The sequence below is a fragment of the Cyprinodon tularosa genome, unplaced genomic scaffold (genome assembly GCF_016077235.1).
Source record: "Cyprinodon tularosa strain WSP-4 unplaced genomic scaffold, ASM1607723v1 ctg212, whole genome shotgun sequence".
In the NCBI taxonomy this organism is placed as follows: domain Eukaryota; kingdom Metazoa; phylum Chordata; class Actinopteri; order Cyprinodontiformes; family Cyprinodontidae; genus Cyprinodon; species Cyprinodon tularosa.
In genome coordinates, this window is record NW_024038786.1 from 271,522 (window position 1) to 291,982 (window position 20,461).

A 20,461-nucleotide genomic window follows, 5' to 3' on the forward strand; every position below is an offset into this window, starting at 1 on the left:
TTTGTAATCATCAAAATTAAACAAAATAAACATCTGAAATATATGAGTTTGTATGTAATGTATGAATATAATATACAAGTTTCACTTTTTAAATGGAATTACTGAAATCAATCTACTTTTTCATGATATTCTAATTTTATGACCAGCACCTGTATATTTTGTCTTGTCACAGATTCTTACTATGAAAGAGGATTAGGGCCACTGGAAAAAAAAAAGTTAACTGATTTTTAAATTTTATTTAAGTTTAATATGGGGAAAAGTCAGAATTCTGAAATAAAATTTAAAAATCAGTTAACTTTTTTCTTTTTCAGTGGCCCTAATCCTCTTCCATATCTTACACCCCTTTTCACTGCAAAAAAATAATAATTTTAACTTGGGAACAACCAGTTTTAGGCCCCGTCCACACGAAGACGAACCCTGGCCTAAACGCACAAATTTTTCACCAAACCAGCCTCTCATCCACACGAAGCCGGCGTTTCGGGGGTCTGTAAACGATCATTTTTTTATTCAGCCTTCAGAGTGGGAAGATTCTGAAACGCCGTTTTCGCGTTTCCATCTTTACGCCCTAACCGCATATTTTTTTTTACACGCATGCGTCATAGCGTCGCCTCTACACACGCATGCGCGACTAGTATCACAACAACAATGGCGCCGTTGCTAATGCTACTCAGCCTGCTGTCGGGCTTACAACAGAATCTTCTTCTTCTGGAATATCTCCAGGAAGAACAGAGCAATATCGACGACATAGTTCAGCACCTGAATTTCACTTAACCACGAAAATGGACCCGCAGGGCAACCATGTATAAATATTAGTGCACATGCCCAACATTTCGTCGCTTATTTTTGCTTTGGCACCACAGCGCCACTTACAGGCCTGGCATACATTTTGCAGCGTTTTCATGCATTCGTGTGGACGCTCACATTTATTTTACGTCTCCGTCTTTACGGCAAACGTTTTGGAAAATATCAGCGTTTCGTCTTCGTTTTGACTTCGTGTGGACGGGGCCTTAGTGGGAATGGGAACCGCTCACTGACCCTTAACGACCTGGATTAAAATCGCCTTCAAACGGCTCAGCTCCAATCGTCATACAGTGGGAACATCAGACCAAAGTCGTAAAAAGCCACTTATTTACAGAATGTTAATAAGTGTACAAAAGGTAAACTTGTTTGTAAAATTATATTTATATTATATTGTTTTTTATAAAGTGTTTTTATAATGTTTTTTTGTTGTTTTTGGCATTCATATGGATATACTAGTGTGATAAGTTAGTATTCGTTTGATTGGTTTTCGGTATATGTCTATTTTGAATTTATAGCCCCCACTGGAGAAAACTCCACCAGCCGCCACTGATTCCCAGTGAGGCTGGTCCATGCTTAGTGTAATGTGTACATTCAGTTGCCAAAAAGCTGCTGAACAAGCGTTTTACAGGTAGAGCCAAAGAACGAAATCTTCATCCCACCTGACCAGAGCAAATCCTCGACACGCTGCTTCTCTTGCCTTCGTTGCTTATTGCCAATAGAAGACAAACTTCTCTCGCATTTTTGTATAACAGTAGTTTTCCTCTTGTCATTGGAGATTGTTTAAAATGGCTCTCCTTTTTCAGACCCGTCTGATTTGTTCTTTGGTGTTCGTAAGGATTTTTGTTCAACATGTTCTCTGGAAAAATATCTGAGGCCTACACAGACTAACTGGATTCATACTGTGATGAAATTACACACAGGAGGTCACTTTTTCATTTAGGGGGCTAAGAGCAAAATAATTTAATGCACTGACACTAAATGACACACTCAGACCACATTTTCTTACTACTCAACTTTAGCACGCAGTTGGTTTCTCAAGATTGCATTTAGGTGTTACAGAGTAGAAGAGGTAAGTACATGTTCTTGACAAATATTTTATACTCTCATCTTTAAAATAAATGTCTAAACCAAGCAACATTTTCCCTCCCCCTTACAGCGATGTTCTGCTTTATGGTACACTTAAAACAAATAACACGAAAATGTGGAAAGTTGGACCACACAAGGTAGCAATAATCAAACATACAGAGGTAAGGAGACCAAAATTAAACACATACTGCATGACCAAAGACAGAGACCTAAGACTGTCCGTTCCTTCAAATGTCACTATTCTTAGGTCTGCCACCTCTATGCCGTCTTTCTTCTAAGCCTATAATCCAATTGGCTGTTTGGCAAAACATCAGCCGCTCACATCTAGTCACTTTGAAATGGATTTGAACATTCTATATGGTCTCTACCAGCAAAAGAAACTGCAACTGTTGCATTCAGTTCCTCTAAATAACAAAAAAGCCTAGTACAGAGACATTTGATTGAGTTTTAGATGTGATTTTTGATGTTTAGATCTCTTCCTAGCCTAAAGCAAACTTCTTTGAATGTCTGACCCAGAGCTGCTTTTTGTTTTAACTAAAAGGAAAAAAATGTATTTCCTATCGTCCTCCACCAAGCTGGGTTTGGCTAAAGCTGTTCTCTAGTTGTAGACTCATTTGACTGTTGTAAGCATTTTTCTCTTCAGCTGCAGTACATAGGAGTACTGCTGACGTTATGAAAAAGGAACAAGACTCAATCAACACTGATCAACAGCACTTGTTTTCTTTCATGCTGAGCATAGTAGCCTCTTTGTAACATCTATGCCATAAAGAGTTAGCTCTATGCCTCACAACCTTAGCCTGCCCTTGACTCGATCCAGTAGGACTAGCATGCATATAGAAAAAAATATGTTCATAATTACCTTCTGATAACAGGACCTTGTTCAGAGGAGAAAATGTGTAAATATGTTCATTTTCATCAGGTTTCCAGTAGCCCAGTGGTTTTCCATACTTGGCCTCAACAAACAAAACAACATTTATTGAGCATAACCAACCACCAGTACAGGCTAAGCCCAACTGTACGAGGCATTAAATTGCTGATCCAACCAGTGTGAGTCCAGCTTTGTTGAGAACCAGTCATGGCATCGACAGAGAGAAAGAGGACAGTTGCAATAGGTTAGAGGCTTTCCTGCAGCAACGAGGCCCCAAATGCCTTTATTTGCCATTACAATGAGCCTGTTAGGCGTGATCTGCCCACAGTTCCAGAGCTGAATCAGATCCTGTCCCCTTGTATCCTTTGACAAGCCCTAAAGAAACACATGACACATGGCGGCAGATGAAACCAGAAAGACGTACACTCCCATGTCTTTTCTATGGGCACTGCTGACAACACATGACCCATCTGCAGTGCCTGAAGTGGCTTCAGACTGCTGCTGCTTCAGCATTCTCAAGAGAGGCTCTACATTCATTATCATACTTTATTTCAGAAAGAGCAACATCTTGCTTTAAAGATGAATACAGCGTGGAAGCAATGTTTTTTTATTTATTCAACATGACTGTTGAACACCAAGATAAAAATGCTAATTGCACATATAGTTTCAGAGTATTTCGGAAATGAGACACATGGTCTACACATCCATTCAAAGAGAATCAGACATTTGCAGAAAACTACTCTGAAACTCAAATATCATTTCCTTAGAAATGTGTACAGGATTTGGTTATATCAGATATGTGGCCTTTTGTAATCTAAACTTGTGGACACATTAGTACATATTTATTATAATATGTATTATTGGAAATCATAAAGGTTTGTATGGATTCCTTTATAATTGAAAGGAAAAAGGATTAAAAAAAGTGGCCTAAACAGTAACACCGAAATTAAGCTACACTGCATTCAGTTCTTTCTCTTTCCATCTCTAACAATGTATTTAAAGGTATTGTGGAGGATTTTTTAAAATACAAGCATTTTGGGATACATCTGCCTCTTCTGAGGGCTTTCTTTTCTTCTCATAGACTTAGTAGACACTTTTTCTCTTATTACCCTCGGCCATTTTCAAAGAACCACAATGAGAAAGTTAAGCTTCAATGAGTGTCCGTAACCGTAGCTCACCACAGATATATGCCTTAAAGTGCGCATGCCCAGAAAAAGATAGGTAACGGGACGAGCAAAGAGCATGGCCTTACGTAAACATATCACCAGAATGACTGACAATTAGGAGGGCCACTTATTTAGGCAATCCACCCGGAAATAAAATCTTTTACTCCCCGCAAATTTTCACAAGACATAATAAGTTGTAAATGTGAAGTAGAGTTATGACTGTACTAGTAAACTCTCCCATGAAATCTAATCTAATCATCAGAACCTTAAAATAAGATTAATCTTTGGCCACCTACTCCACTCTATTGTCCTCTCTTCTCTTAAATGTGCCAACAGCACTTTCCTGATGCAGAAAGACAAATCTTTCTACTCTCTCCACCATAAAGTAAGGTATTGGCTCACTGTGCAAAAGCCAGAAGATTATTTATGACACTATTCAATATAGAACATTACATTAAAAAAGGTTGTTTATAGCCATGAATTAACAGTTACATCCCAAAAAAGCCGACTTACTCAATATCTAGTAAAAATAACTGACAAAAAAAAGTCTTTTTGCCAATTAACAGAAATGTTAAAGTAATTGGAGACCAAATAAAAAAATGTTGTATAGAAATGTATTTGAGGGCCATGACTAAAACTTGTCAACGTGACCAGCATACACACAATGTCTAAAATGGAACTGTACATCAAGTGACACAATCATAGGGTAATATGATGTTTGAATCCATTTAGCATAACTGGTGGAGATGGTTTTCCTATATAGTGACAATGAGGCCTGACAGCTCTGCACCCCCACTGCAGTAATGCAAACAAATTCCATCCAAAGACAAAAAACTGCTGCACAGTAGGAGAATGACAGCAGAGGTTAAAGGATGTCTGCAGCAGCAGAGAGAGACAGCCCAAAGGCCTTGCAGAATGCTGTAAAGGTAGACCTAGAGGGACGCCATACATAAGTATTTAACAGAGTTGCATCTTTTAATCTAAATATGGTCTGGTCCCGAAGATAGGAGAAACCTCTTTAGTCTGACAGCCGCTCCCAATACATTTAAGTTAAAGTCTGTAATATGGTTCATATATTTATGAAAATGGGGTGTTTTGCTTTCAGAATCTCTTCAAATTTATGAGCCTAATCGATATTTAGGGGCTGCAAACTTTTTGAACTTTCTGAACATGAAAGCCTTCAAAGGTAAAGTGGAATTGATGTTTTACTGATAATTTACAAATGATCTAAAATGATTAGAAAATTATAATCATCCAACAAGAGGCAAAATGAAAACAAAACTCCACCTGTTGTGATGGGCCTGCTGGTTTAAAAGATACACTTTAGCTAAACATGTGGTTGTGTTAATTGAACTCTGATGACAGGTTTTATATTTAAACTATTTCAGATAAGCCATTACTCAAACAGAGACAATTAAACATGGATCTTTTTTTTTTTAAATGGCCCACTAAATCAAGTGTAAAAAGGTTTTATTTAAATAAACAATTAAAATGTCATTCAGGGATGACATATGTGGTGGATGCTATTAAAGGAGCTGTCATCTCCATTGTAGTTCATTGCACAAAAGAGAATGACAACACAGTGAAAGGCTGTCAATAAAAAAAGACTGCATGAGTGGGAGGGTAGAGAAAAAACATGTATTAATAAACATAATGAACAATAACTTCAGAGTTTTTAACAAATTATTGGTGTATTTGTTGACCTTCACTCCTCCAGAATGACGTTCTTGAGTTATTTTACAAACTGGTGATGTAAAGACTGTGCTTTTGTTTTTATTAATACTGGGTTTAACTAATCTATCTGAGTTTGTTATGCAGCACATTCTACAAAGGCTCTACTGCAGGAAGAGTCCAGACCCCCTCAAACAATCGTCCGCTAATCATTCCTAACTCCTGTGCTTAAGGCAATGCATATTATCCTGTTTAAGAAATTGCAACCATCAGAAACTACCGATTCTATGAAATCAGTGTACAACAATGCAAGGTAAGTAGCACATGTCAAAAATGACCATGTCACCATGGAAACCAGCATCAGCAGAACATTGCCCAAAGCATCATGCTTCCTCCATCATACATGTAATCTAAAACAACCTCGCAGACTTTCCTCTTTTTTGGTTTATCTTATCAATCAACACAATAATGAATTAGATCTAATAATGATTAATACTGCATGATTTCTTGTTTGCTTTGTCCTAACAAATCTCTTTGTGAAAGCAAACTGTGTCAACTAATGTATTTTCTCGCTTTAGCAGTTACCTTGACATTTTCAGCAGTAACTGCACCTTTAAGGCCCAATTATATCATGCAAAATTCTTTAAGATTTTAAATATATCATTATTCTGTTACTTCAACAGAATCGTGCACAAAGTGGTATTTTGTTTATGCATTTGTGCAATAATTACTATGAGTTTTGCTGTCTGAGCAGCAGCCTCCTAGCCTGACGTAGTCCGACTCAATTCTAGTCAGAATATGAGTCTGATACTGCTCCATAGAGCTGTGATTATGGGGCGTGTTTCGAACGAACCAGGAAAAAAAAATGCCTCTGCACTCAATTGGATAGACCTACAACCAATAAGAGCAACGGAGTGCGTGACGTATGTTAAGCGAGGCACAGTTGTTGTCCACAAAAATCATAGCGTGCAGTTTCACGCCTAGAATAAGAAGATGAGACTTGATCGCGTTTCTCTGTTCCTCTTTTAAAATTAATTTGCTGTCGATATCTTCTAGAACAGACCTAATAGCAGAATCTACTCACCCAACCTCTCCAGCGGCAGCCATTATTGTTGTCACCCAAGCGCGCTTTGGTCACGTGGTTGATTACGTTACTCTTGATAATCTGTCCATCATTGTATAAAGCCCGCCCTGACAATTTGATTGGATTGCCTGACAGTGGGCTTTAATACTCGCGCTACTATGGAGCAGAGCCAGACCGAACTTCCCCGAACTCAAACCTTGTGGGCGGGACTAAGTTCGGACTGGCACCCAGGCTAGCAGCCCCCCGCCTCACATCGGAAAACGAGCGGTTGGAGGGTGTCCACATCAGAGGTGTCAAGTAACAAAGTACAAATACTTCATAACTGTACTTAAGTACACTTTTTAGCTATCTATACTTTACTCCATTACTTATTTTTATTCCTACTTCTGACTTCTACTCATTACATTTTCACACAAGTATCTGTACTTTCTATTCCTTACATTTTTACAACAAACGTTACTTGTTACTTTTGGCATCGGTTTAATGTTTATAAATATTTATTTCCCCACGCGTGCACCATCCAATGCAGATCATTGGCACCATCCACACGTAGTGAAAACTAGTGTAATTGGATGAGTCATATAACGCAAACACTCATTGGTTAGCTATTCGTCAAATTTGCCTCAAAGAATTTCTTCGAAATAGTCGTAAAATTGAGCTTTCAGTTCATATAGTGGCATCTTGCTGTTTTTTTAAAGGTTACTTTATACTTTTATACGTAAAGTATTTTTTGGAGCACATACTTTTTCACTTTTACTTGAGTAAATAGGTCAAGTTGATACCTCAACTTTTACCAGAGTGTTTTTAAACTGCAGTATCTATACTTCTACTTAAGTAACAAATTTGTGTACTTTTGACACCACTGGTCTACATAGAGCGAGGTTCCCGCCAGGAAACACCTACCTTAACTGCGGTGCACCAGCAATGTAAACAAACCTCTTTCTCTATTAAGGAAGAGTGTTAGTACAACCCGAAAAAACCATTGAATTGCTCGATTATTTTTTCTCACCAATGACTGAAAAACTGGATACTTGTGCTAACTCACACATCTGAAGATCATGAGGAGGATATAGTGCTGTTCTTAGACTTCAGAATCAATGTAGGTCTATTTGGTGACGATAAAAAGGGTCAAAACAGTCCAAAAGATTCTATTAATAATTCCTGCCTTTCAAATCAGTTCTAATGTTATTATTCAATTTTGTAGTGGTAATCTCAAATTTAACTGAAAAGTATTTTGCTGATGTGTAGGCATAAAACTAAGGAAATTGATTCCATCTATAGGACCAACTCAATGACGGAGAACAGCGCAAACCGGACAGCCGGCATATCAACTCGAGATCAATATCGTGCCAGTACAAGCGTAGCTGTCTTCCATAATGAAGCATGAAACAATGTACGGACTGTGCAGTCTAAGCAAATCAACGAAAGAAAAAGTATCTGAGGACTCATGTGAGGAAACCTAATATCGTCTTTCGAGCTAATCGATGGATTAGTAGGTATGCCGCTACGTAGCGACATAAGAGGTCGTGCGTACGTCCTCTTTCATCAGGAAGTCTAACACTAGTTAATCTCTAAAAAACTCTCCTAAATGCATCTGTTTTCCGAGTGAAAATTCAGGGTTTAAAGTCAGGACAGTATGGATACATTGACAGCAGTATTGGGGAATCATGGACATGTTTTAAAGTGGACCTTTCAGTTGAGACCGCTCTTTGCTTTATGTCACCATATAGACCTCCTTTTTGAATGTCGCACAGCAATGAAGCCTCCAGTCTCCAGTGCTTTAGATAAAAATCTTCCAGGTGCTCTGTGTTCCCGCATGGGCTGAGTTTCCTTAAAAGATTTGGCTAATTCATGTGTTTGGGAGTACTCTTCCTTACTGGAAATGTATGTAGACTTTAAAGTCGTATGGTAATGCTAATAGAAAGCTTCCTTTTTAATCTTGATCGAGGCTAGATTTGTTGCTTCACAGATTTGACTTTGGTAAGTACTACGGTAACTGCTGCAAAAGATTCAACACCTAAGGTCATGAGGAAAATCAAAGTGATTGTAATTAGATTCTATTTGCTATGTAAGTGGTCAGCACCATTCGTGTAGAGAAAAACATGTGAAGTCAAGAACTAACTGCAAGGCTTTTACTTACCAAACATATTATCCTTTACCTTCTCAGAAAAGCTAAACTTGGGTTTATTAAACAATAAAGTTTGTGTTACTCTACACTGTTAGACAAATTTTGCTCCCAACTATAGAGCAATAAGAAACCTAAAGAATTATCCAATTAATATGACCAACTCCAAGTGGAGGAGAAAGCCAGGGCAAAACCTGCAGGCCGGTGAACATACAATTTCTCTGGAAGATCAATAGTGTCGTGCCAGACAAAGAGAAAGTAGCTGTAGCCCATAATGAGAAGAGTGAACAATGTAGAGACTGTCAGTCTAGAGGCCAATCAACTGAAAAAGACTGCAGTGACTCATGAGATCACCTAAATATCAGTCATTTAGAGCAAATCATCTGAGAGACATTTAGTAGGAGCCGATACTGAGACATAAACAGGTCTGTGCGATAAACGACCTCTTTCAATGCAGACAGGAGTTCTAACTAGAATTCACACATCTGCATGAGGAACACAACTCCTGCTCCCTGGAGACTGCATCCTGTTTGCTCGCTGTTGACAGTGGCAATAATTACAGTTATAATGATGATGATGATGACAGTGATGATGATGACTATTAGCAGAGTAGTTGGGGGAGCACTCCCATGGCTATGTTCAAATCGACAGCGCCGTGTCAGGGTTGAGCACCGCTCCTTTGACTTTATGTCACATTGAGTGCAGATCCTCTTCTCCTTCTCTTTTCCTCTACATTCTGTTTTCATCTGCACTGAAAGCCTCTTCTCCCAGTGCTTTAGAAAAACTCTTCACAGGTGACAGCCTCTGTGACTCCCTCCATCATGGCTGCAGTCTCTTCCTTTCACATACCCAAGCACTTTTTGTCTATCCTCTGTGTATCTGAGTACTCTCTCCTTCACCTGCATCCCTCACCTATGAATATGTCTCACCTCCTCCCTCCAACAGTCCGCTCCCCCATGGGGTAATTGCTTGGAGACAGGCTTCCATTTTTATGACTATAATCGAGGCCAGAATTTGTATGCTTCCAGATTTCTCCTTGCCTGTGTCACAGCAGCAGCAGCACGCGGAGGAAGGGAGATAAAACCCTAAGGACTGGAGAAAATCACAAGTCGATTGTAATTAGAGTTCTTATTTCTCCTATGGAAGTGGAACAGGCACCATCGCCTGTAGAGAAAACACACCCTGTCTGAAATGCATTGTAGCAACTTAAATGCCTAGAGGCTTTACCTTGACCCAAACTATTAACTCCTATACCCAAGTTCCTCAGACAAAGCTAAACTTGGCTTCATTAAAACAAGATAAAGGTCTGCATGTTATCTCAACTGTGCAATATTTCAGCTCTGCCAACAACCTTATAAAAAGGGAGCAAATAAGCACTATTCAAGGCAAAGGTTTCTAGAGTTCTTGAGCCTTGTAAAGAACACAGTGTGTCTGCCTCTGTCTGATTGGGAGGAATACAAGGACAAAACGTCTGGCTCCAGTTTGTCAGGAAAAGGCAGGAGTCAAACAAACTGTTCATGTGCAGTTGGCTCAGAGAAAGAGGGATGTTTCCAGTGTTATGGAATTTATTGTGAGGTGGCACGCTGAAACACCAGAGAGAGCTCTTAGTGAGAGGTCCTTCTGCCAGCTGGGCCGGGCATGTAAGCATGTACAGCCACAGCTAACAGCAGTGGTCCTCTTTTGGCAGACGACAACAAACAAAACATGTGTTCCTAAAGTTAATCACACAAAAGCTTTGCAGAAAAACAAGTCCGACATTTTTTTTAAAGAAAAGAACTATTGAATCGGAAAAGGGAATAATTATAAAACCAGCCATGCTTACAGATCTTCTAAAGAACCTTTGAAAAACAAATGTACTGGTGTTGAGTGAGCTATGAGAACAAGTATTGTATCAAGCAGGTGAATTGGCACTGGCACAAATATAAGTGCTTTGTGTGTGTACCAGCTATCCAAAGCCTGTCAAAGGTATTCACACCCCTTAAACCTTTTAACATTTGTTCATGTAGCTCAGCAGCCGAATTGTTCTTACCCCTACTTGTTTAATATGTCCTTTACATGGATTGTGGAAAGCAGCAGAATCCCCCCGTTTGAGTGTTACTAGCTTTCCTTTTACAGCTCTTCCATCCAGATTGACCAGAGTAAGAAGATTTCTTTAAAAAGTCAAAAATCTAAATCGTTTTTATTCTGAACCTATAAGACAATTTTCCTTTGCACTAAGAATAAACATGTTTCACGTCATGTTCCTTTCTTTTAAGACTTTTCTGTAATTATGCATGGATCTCTCTGCTGCCCTCTGGGAAGAGGCTTTGCAGCATTCGATGCACGACCAGCAGGTTCTGCAACCGTTTTTTCCCCGCTGCCGTAAGACTGTTGAACTGTTGAAAATTCTAAACAAGTCACAAATCGAGACTCTCCATCAACAGTAAATATAATACTTGCACTACATGGTGACTTTTCTGCACTGCTCTGAACCTTCCATATCAATGCCTTATGAACCATGTCTCTCCTCACATTTTGATCACTGCTGCACTTTATAAATGGAAATGTTCATTTCATTGCTAAGAAGCTCATTCACTGTCGAAAAGTTAAATGTATTGAAATGTCATTTTGTATACACTCTGTATACAACATGACAATACAGATTGTCTAAGTCTAAGGATCTGCATGCTAGCTGCAACTCTCTCTTTCATCTCCTGTGTGGCGGCAAACCCACTTTAAGCCTAGTTGCACCACCTTAAGGGCTAGAGAGAGAAATTTCGCGTCTTACTCTTATTAAACGTAATGTGACAAAAATTGAGTCTCTGCGATTTGAAAATTGTGTTTTGATGAATTGAGATTATATTGCACATGCAACTTGTTGCTCAGCGCTACTTTGAATATTGTTTTAGGAATTAGTTAAGTGGCGGCCTAGTGCTTAGGTCATTGAGTCCTGAGGTTGTGAGTTTGATCCCCCACTCCCACAGACTGCCACTCTGGGTCCCTGAGCAAAACCCTTAACCCTACACTGCTCCCGGGCGCCGCACAATGGCAGCCCACTGCTCCCCAAGGGGATGGGTTAAATGCAGAGAAGTAATTTCCGTCTGGGATTATTAGAGTGTATAAGATAAAATAAAAAAATAAAAATAAAGCACTAAATTGTCTGGTTTGTTCAATGGAGATCACAATACTGTTAATTTGCTTATCTTCTACAAACATCTGAGGTCTTCAAAGAAAGGTTTATACTGAGAGTATAGACATTTAGATGCAACAATAGAGTAAAAATAGCTTTTTTTTTTAGGGGTATGAACATACTGCGGCCTGAATAGAAATAGACTACACATTTCTGCTAAAAAAAACAAAAACAATTTTTTTTCCTTCAGCATTACCAAGATGAGCCAATTTGTTTTTGAGTTGTTTATTTATGAGCCTCTACATAAAATCTAATGGCAATATTCACCCTGGTGGCTGAAACATTAAAACATATGAAGCAGTGGAAAGGTTGAGAATATTAGCTGGATGTAGTTTTCTCTCAATTAGTATGTTGTTTTTAAAAAGACACAAAGATCTTTGCCTACTTCTACCTGGATGCACAATTTATTCTAGCTCAGAAAGAAACAGTAGTGGACTACTTGGGACATTGTAGTGCTTCTTGTGGCAGAATGAAATCTGGAGAAAACTGAAGGACCTTTGATTCGTGTAGCTAATTTGCCTGTGAAAAAGCCATTTGAAAGCAGTTAATAGGTCAAAGTCATCACTGGAATGCTCTTAAATGGCATGACCTCTTAGCAACTGATGCCCGCATGGTGCATTTAAAGGGGTTGGTCAACTAATGCGCTACAGGGACTGAATAGATAAAAACACTGTGCAGTGCTACAGCGAATTGTTTTATTTCCCAAACTTATGTGGGTGTTAATAGGTACCAAAGTTTATGAGCCGTGGTGCTAAAGAATCCTGATAAATGAATCTAGTAAACAAACGTAGAAGCTGCATTCTCTGTAGCAATGAGCAAACAAATGACAAAACATGCAAGTTCAGCCACAATTAGAAAAAAAATGGATTTCTGTGTAGAGGGTGATAAAAACAGAATGCAATATACTGCAAAAAAAAAAAAAAATCCAATACTTCAGGTTGTATTATTATTATTATTAATCTTGGAATAATTCCAGTTTTGTAGAGTGAGTGTGAAACAAACATAATGATAAAAATGTATAATCTTTTAGACATTATTTTACAACGCTTCCACACAAGAATAATTTTCTGATCGAATTTGCAGCATGAGATGTGAACCAAAGCTTTTAAAGGAAGGTCAAGTTAACATTGATATAATATATTTCAATAGTGGGAATTCACAATAGAGGACATAGAGGAATGAGAGTGCTCAAAGGGCCTGATTGTAAACTAAATTTTTATGAATAATGTGTGTTTCTAAGAGATTGTATAACCATGAGGTTCAAGAAAAGGTAAAAAGTTCTATCAAAAAGGAGTGTTTTTTCAATTTAAACTGCACTATCAGAAAAGAAACAAACAAAAAAAAACCTTGAGATACCTAGTACTTTTAAAACCTTGCCAATATCTGACTTCAGTGTGAACTATCCGTGGATCCATACTGACCTGCATGCACAGCACAACAGTAAACACGGGGAAATAGGTGTTACGCTTTAAGCGCACAACAAAAGCCATTTATTGTGTTGATGGATGCTGTGTGCGAAACGTGAATAAATGGCAGTAAAACTCCTTATTGTGCTGTTTTAGGAAGATCGGACCGCCATTTCAGCACAACAGGCAGAGACGGTTAACAACTTGACAGAGACCCAGTCTATTCAGACGTTTATCATGTAGATAGCAACTTTTTATCATATTTAAGCACCTCCCCTCTCAAGTCCAGAAGCTGAAGATGCAATCCGGTGTATCAGAGTGCGCCGGGGTCAGATCATCACTTGCACGCTAACCATGGCAGCAATTTAAAGTCCTCTATTTGAAGAGTTATATGGATTTAACAATGCAACCACCATCCCAAATCAGAAAAGTCCATTTAAGGCCTTTTCTTTCAGTTATGCCTGAATGAGTTTTATCTGTGTTAATTCACAAGCCCAAACATCTCAGGATCTCCCTATTGTGTAGTACTATCCGGCTCTTATTTGTTTTTCTAAGGGTTACCGTTTTCTGCTGAGCAGGGCAAAAATTGTAGCAAATGGGAAGTAAAGTGATATAACTCACATGTATGATTTGTGTGTTTAGCATCCAGGCCATAAAAAACACATGGGGATTTTTTTTATAATTTCAATATTTCTGTTATATCAGCTTGTACATTGGTTTTTAAACAAATAAATAGAAATATTCTATATAAAAAACTAACCTTGTGTTCAGAGTTGCTTTCCTAACCTGTGATGTTTCTGCATCGTTCCAGATAATTTAGATAATGCTTTAAGCATCAACAACAATAAAGTATTTGAAATGTCAACAGTTGTAAACATTAGTGAAGGATAGACCAAACTAAAATATTCACTGGAACAAAAGGTGACAGCCAAAATAGATACTTAATGGTAAATAATTCAATGGTTTTTTCTGTTATAAGCACAGAGGTCACTGAACAGCTACAGTAATACACCGCAACATAGTGACAACAGCTTAATTTGAAACGATTTATTCTGACACAAGAAGATCAGCTGCATTGATGGGCCACATTTCTGCAATCTCAGCAGATCCCATGTAAGTAGAAACTGGTTTGCAAAATACTGAAGTGGATTTTCACCATTAGGGCTGGACAATAAATTGCATTTGGAATATAATCACAATTGACCAAAACACAACTTTCAATTTGCAGAGGCATGGATTTAATCACAACTTATCTAACTACAATAAGACACAACATCTCTAACTTTAGGCCTTTAAGTGGAGCAACAATGCTTGAAGTAGGTTTATTGTCACACAGAAAGGTAGAGAGAGTTGCAGCTAGCATGCAGATCCATGCATGCAAGTAGACGTAAACACTTTTTCACTTTTTCACACAAAGATTTAAGTAAATTCCTGCAACGATTGACTCTGGGCAAGCATGCTTTCAAAAACTGAACGCTGGGGTGAAATATTTAGAAACCTGGGGTTAGTGCAAAGGAAAACTGAAGTAATTGTAGTCAAAAACAATCATTCAGCCCAATTTTATAATTGATAATTGTCAGAGCACAAGTGCACTACTCCCACCTATATAACGCTGTTGTTTGTTATCGTAGTTATATGTCATTGCAAATACAACAATGACAGTCATACTTCTATATATGCTGCAGCCTTGACCTGCACAGACTAATCATAATAAACATTCACTACAGCCAGTAGTCTTAAATTTTCCCACATCCTTTCACTGTAGAAAAGATAGATTACTATTAGTTATTTCAGCATGCAATCCCCCCAGGTAATTCAATAATACCACTATGCTATAACTCATTGAAAGAAGTCAGTCAGGAGGTACAATATTTTCGCTCTTAATTTATTACAGCAATAACTTATTCAATCATGGCGATGTAAATAGAAACACAACAAAAGTCTGTCACATATGGTGTTATAACTGAGTTTTTACAGCAGCTGCTAAAGGGACATCTGGCGTCAGTAACATCATAAAACAAACACACTATGACAGAATATCTTTGCAGGGATATTATTATCTGGATTCACGCACAAAGGCTCCTCAGAAGACACAATGGCCTTATCACCAGATATATCAATGTTTTAGACTAGCAAGCACAAAGGTCCCATCTTAATGCCAGAAAAAATGTTGGCAGAACAGCAAGGGTGTGAGGGTGGAAGACCATCTACAAACCCGACTCAGCTACAACAGAGAGAATGGGCCAAAAATCTAAATAACTATTGTCAGAAGCTCAAAAAAGACCTAAAATATCACAGGCAAATTCAATTTAACATTTTTCAACACATATATTATACCCTATATAGGTTGTCTAAGCTGAATGCCAGAATCATTGACAAATGCCAGAGGTGTAGTACGTCTGTAGGGGGTCTTCTTCATATGTTTTGGAATTGTGTTCACTTGCAAACCTACTGGAACAATGTCATTCTGATAACATCAGCAGTTTGAGGGCTTTTTTTAGACCCTGACCCCAGGATATGGATACTTGGAGATGTTATTTCCTTTGTTTTAATAGCATCATCTGCAGCGAAAAAAATTTATACTTAAAAACTGGAAATCTATGAAGCCTCCAAACAAGAACCATATGATTAAGGAAATGCTGTCATACTGTAGCCTCGTGAGACCATCCTGATCTCGCGAGCTTTCAAGGTTTCACTCGCAGATCAGTCTGGAGACTCTCCGTTAAAGAAAATTTGGAGCAGTTCACCAAACGAACGTCCAATCAGCGTTGGCTTTGAGGCGGGTTGAGGTGTGACCCAACGAGAAGCGCGACAGTTCAGTCTAAAGAACATGGCGGCTTCGGCCGATGAAACTAGCGTTAGCGTGGCTATCAAGCAAGTTTTATCGGAATTACACAGTATTTCTTTACTGAGAGAAGAGCAAAACACTGCTTTGGAGGCTTCTCTCAGAGGAAAAGATGTTTTTGCTCTTCTCCCGACTGGTTTCGGCAAGAGTTTGATCTATAAATTGGCTCCTCTTCGTCGTCGCTCTGTTATGTCATATGCTTCGTTGATCTGATTGGTTTATTTGGCCCGTCTATCACCAACATAGGCCAATCAGCTAACAAGTATTTTCGCCCCTTCCCAAAATTACTTCAACGGACGGTTTCCAGATGGATATACGGAGCAAATCAATCTGGCAGAGTCAGGTTAGTCATACTGTACTCCTGAAAAAATTCTCCATTCGGTACATGGGACATTGGCTAAATTTTACCACATATGGAGTCCATTCTCGGACATTCTAACCAGATTAGACCCAAGAGACTGATTCTGATTCCAATATCTTTGTGCTCTTTTCTCTTAATTCTGACCTTTCAAAAATATGGTTAAGGCTTAATTTGTTTAGGATTGCCTTCAACTGTTCTAGTTAAACAGTTCAACTGAAACCTCATTAGTTCAACTTTTTTATTTTCTTTAGTTCAACTGTTTTTAATGTTCTTTTTTTCTACATTTTTTATTTTATTTTTAATTATTCATTTTTTTCCCTATTTGCTTTGATTCTGTTTTATTTTCGTATATTTTAATCATGTAAAGCACTTTGCATTGTCTTTGTACTGAATTGTGCTTATAAATTTGCCTTGCCTTAATATAGGACTACTACAGTGTAAATCTGTTGCTACATGGAGAGAGTGGGTGGGCTGGGTGGGTTTGTTTTTGTTGTCTCTTAGTTTATTTGAGGTTCCAAAATAAGAAAAAAAGAAGAAAATTGTACATTGGATGTAGATTTTATTTGGACATATGCTCTGAATAAATATATATACACAAAAGTAAAGACCTAAAATATTCAATCCCAGGTCAAAGGGACATTTCAACCGAATATTTAAGAAATGTTTGTCAGCTTCCTCTTTCGCAGAAACTGAAACAGTTTTAGTAAAACATGCTCTCATAATTCTGGCATTTAGTTAAAAGAGATAACTTCATTAATTCCAACAGACATAAAAAAGAATTTTATTCTTATCTAATAAGATGATAATATATGGATTTATATTTAGTGCATGTCAATAACTAGACTAGACTTAGATTTTATTTGTCATTTTGTTTACACAAGTGTATAACAAAAAGAAATTTCGTTTGGAAACAGCTCACTGGACAATTTCATCTTTTTAAAAGTACAGCCTTGAAAAATAGTTAAAATAGCAAAAAAAAAAATTTTTTATAGATATAATGATAAAATATAATAAATATTATATAAAATACAACACATTGACCCATTCTACAAAACATTCAGCAGTCATTGTAGCTAAATTAGTTTCTGTTTTCAATGACTAAAATAAATTATCTATGACTGATCTGAACTTGTTCAGATGCTCATGTATATTGCTATATGTTAAAAAACAGCAAAGAACCAACCAAAAGCAGTTAGAGATTTTAAGCGAAAACAAAACTAAATTTAGACAAGAAATAAACGACTCATAAAAGGTGAAACCACATTTAAAAAAGTGCTTTTTAATTTACGCTCACATTTAGCCGCAACTTTAACTACATGTAAGATAAAAGAGATAGAAAATACCAGCTCTTTGATTATAGATAAAATAACCCAGAGAGTTGAATTAAATTTAATTAGGACACTCAGCACTAATAAAGGGGTTTGCAAAGTTAATTCAGTCCATTAACACAAATGAAGGAGAAATATAGCATGAGAGAAAAAAAGAGCAAAAAATGCAGTGAATTTTAAACATTTTACATAAGTGTGCCAGGAATCATTTAAACTATGTCATCCATAAGGAGGAAAGAAAAGAGCTAGGACAAGTCCAAGCAAAGGAAGACTCTGGAAGAATGAAACCATAATATGTTGGTGAATCTGACCTTGTTTGGGCATCTTGGCAGGCCCTGTGCAGCTGTTACTACAACAGTGACTGAAAAAGGAGCCTGAGACATAAAGGCAGAAAATCAAACAAAATACAGGCGCGGTGTGGAAACTGCAGCAAAGGAATTTAGGAATGAAAAAAAATGAACAATTATACAAAACAGAGTCACTTTTAGGCTGCACCTTTAAAACACACATGGCCTTTGGTAGAGCAGCCCTGCATGTTTACATCAATAAAGCAATCCCTGAAAGGTCTCCCTCTCAACAATCACAGGAAAGCCATTAAACCAGAGAGGAAAAAAACATTCTCACTTTTGTCAAGCGTAACCTCTGACTGGTTTTCATTTCTACTCACCCTTCTCTTTTCCTGTCCAAATCTGCTCTGTCCAAACACAGAAGAACGATCATTTTACAGCCTCAACTCTTCCAATAGCATTCCCTGTAAACCCATAGCTTCAAACAGCGAGTCACTCAGTCATTCAAAAAACAACAGCTCAGGCAGACTACTTGCTCTGCCTGCTTGCCTGCATGGATATCTGCTCGAACCGGACGAGCAACCAGGGACTACTCTAAGGAAGGACGTGACATCGACAGGTGCTCCCTCCTTCCCCTTCCTTGTTTGTGTAAATAACAACTTTCCAGAAGGAAAACTAAATGTGTCATATGGCTGCAAATAGATCATTGATGGAGGAAAACTTCTGTTTTTTTTACATAACTATAGAGAACTTTTCTAAACAATCCTAAAAAATGAGAATTAAAAAAAAAAAAAAAAAAATACACTTTTTTTTTTTTTTTTTTTGAACTATTTCCAGAGAGGAAGTTTCAGGAAGAATTTACAAAGGAAAGGAAAGTGAGTGCATGCATGTGTCTGCAAGACCAGAGGGAGTGTGCATGATTCACAGAGAGTCAGGCAGAAATGGAGCGAATCAGAGGGCATGGTCCTCCTCTAGCCCTGAAACGTTGTTACAGCTGAACTTCCTGGTCATCCGCTGATACAAGCCAGGCCTCGGCAGCTGCCCGTAAACAAACAGTCTCTTGAGTCATGCTGGGTCCAATTCAGATTTTGAAGGAAAAAAGTAATCTAAGATGAGTGTTATGCTAGAATTTTAAATAATCCTATCATCTGCCACACAGATTAATCACAATGCGTCAAAGCCCAGATCATCAAACCGCACTGCCAAGCATGGTGGTGGCAGAGTTATGAGCACTGCTTAAAAAAGGAACGTCTGGGTCACAAAAGTTGTTTTTCCATTATGTATTAAATTGCACACATTGTAATTATGAAAATAAATGATACATTTATTTTCAACAGCATTTTTCGACAAAACATTTTTTATGCTTCAATGTTTTCACTCATATCTAAATCATTATATATTTTTTTCGCATCACACGAGTCACACGATCTGTAACTGGACTTTACTGCCTTTTATAAAGATGAAGACTGGATATAGTTGAAGGAAAAATTCGTGGCATTTTTGGATTGATGAAAGGACTGATTATTTTGATGATGAGCGTAATTAGCACTAGAGCTAATCTATGCTTTTACGTCATCCACTGCCATGTGGTTTCAAGAGATATTCACGTCCAATTTTAATTGTATTTCTTATTTATTGAAAATACCAAAATAGTGAAAATTCGCAATTTCGAAATTAGTAGAATATGGATACTTTTCTACATATTTGTAAAGAAAACACAACAATTGACAAACGCAGTCCACGATGCGGACGCGCTGCAAAAACTTAGTCACTAGATACCACGACCAGGGTGGTACAGCTGCAGAAACGGCATGCAAGAGAATGTAATTTCGCCTTAAATCTCTGGCCTATTTCTTTTTTTTTTTTTTTTTTTTTCCCGCCATCCACTGTATATATGTGGATGCACTGCATATAGTTCATGCACCTTTTCCTTTCTTTTGACTATTGGAGCGATGTGACGAGTGAATTTCTCCACTGTAAGATCTATAAGGTCTATCTTATCTTATCTTCCTGCCCCAGTAACTCTTCTGTTTCCTTGGGTTTTTTTTTTTCCTTTTTGTTTTTGTTAGTCTATCGAGCGTAGGTGGATTTCATTCAGAAATTCAGCGGGACTTTTTTCTGTCTGGTGTTTGACTTCTCCTGTCTGTTTTGTGTAATCCAGGAGCTTGATGCAGGGATTGCTGCATCGTTAGGCCAAAAGTCCTGCTTGAAGAATTGCTTCATTGATTTGCCAGCAACGCTGGCTGATGTGAGACTACAACTCT

General features: G+C 37.9%; 1 protein-coding gene across 5 annotated transcripts in view; it reads right to left on the reverse strand.

Annotated features, from left to right (window-relative positions):
- Positions 1 to 20,461, reverse strand: part of LOC119783883 (plakophilin-4-like) — a 111,227-nt gene that overhangs the window by 61,115 nt on the left and 29,651 nt on the right. The window lies entirely within an intron of this gene.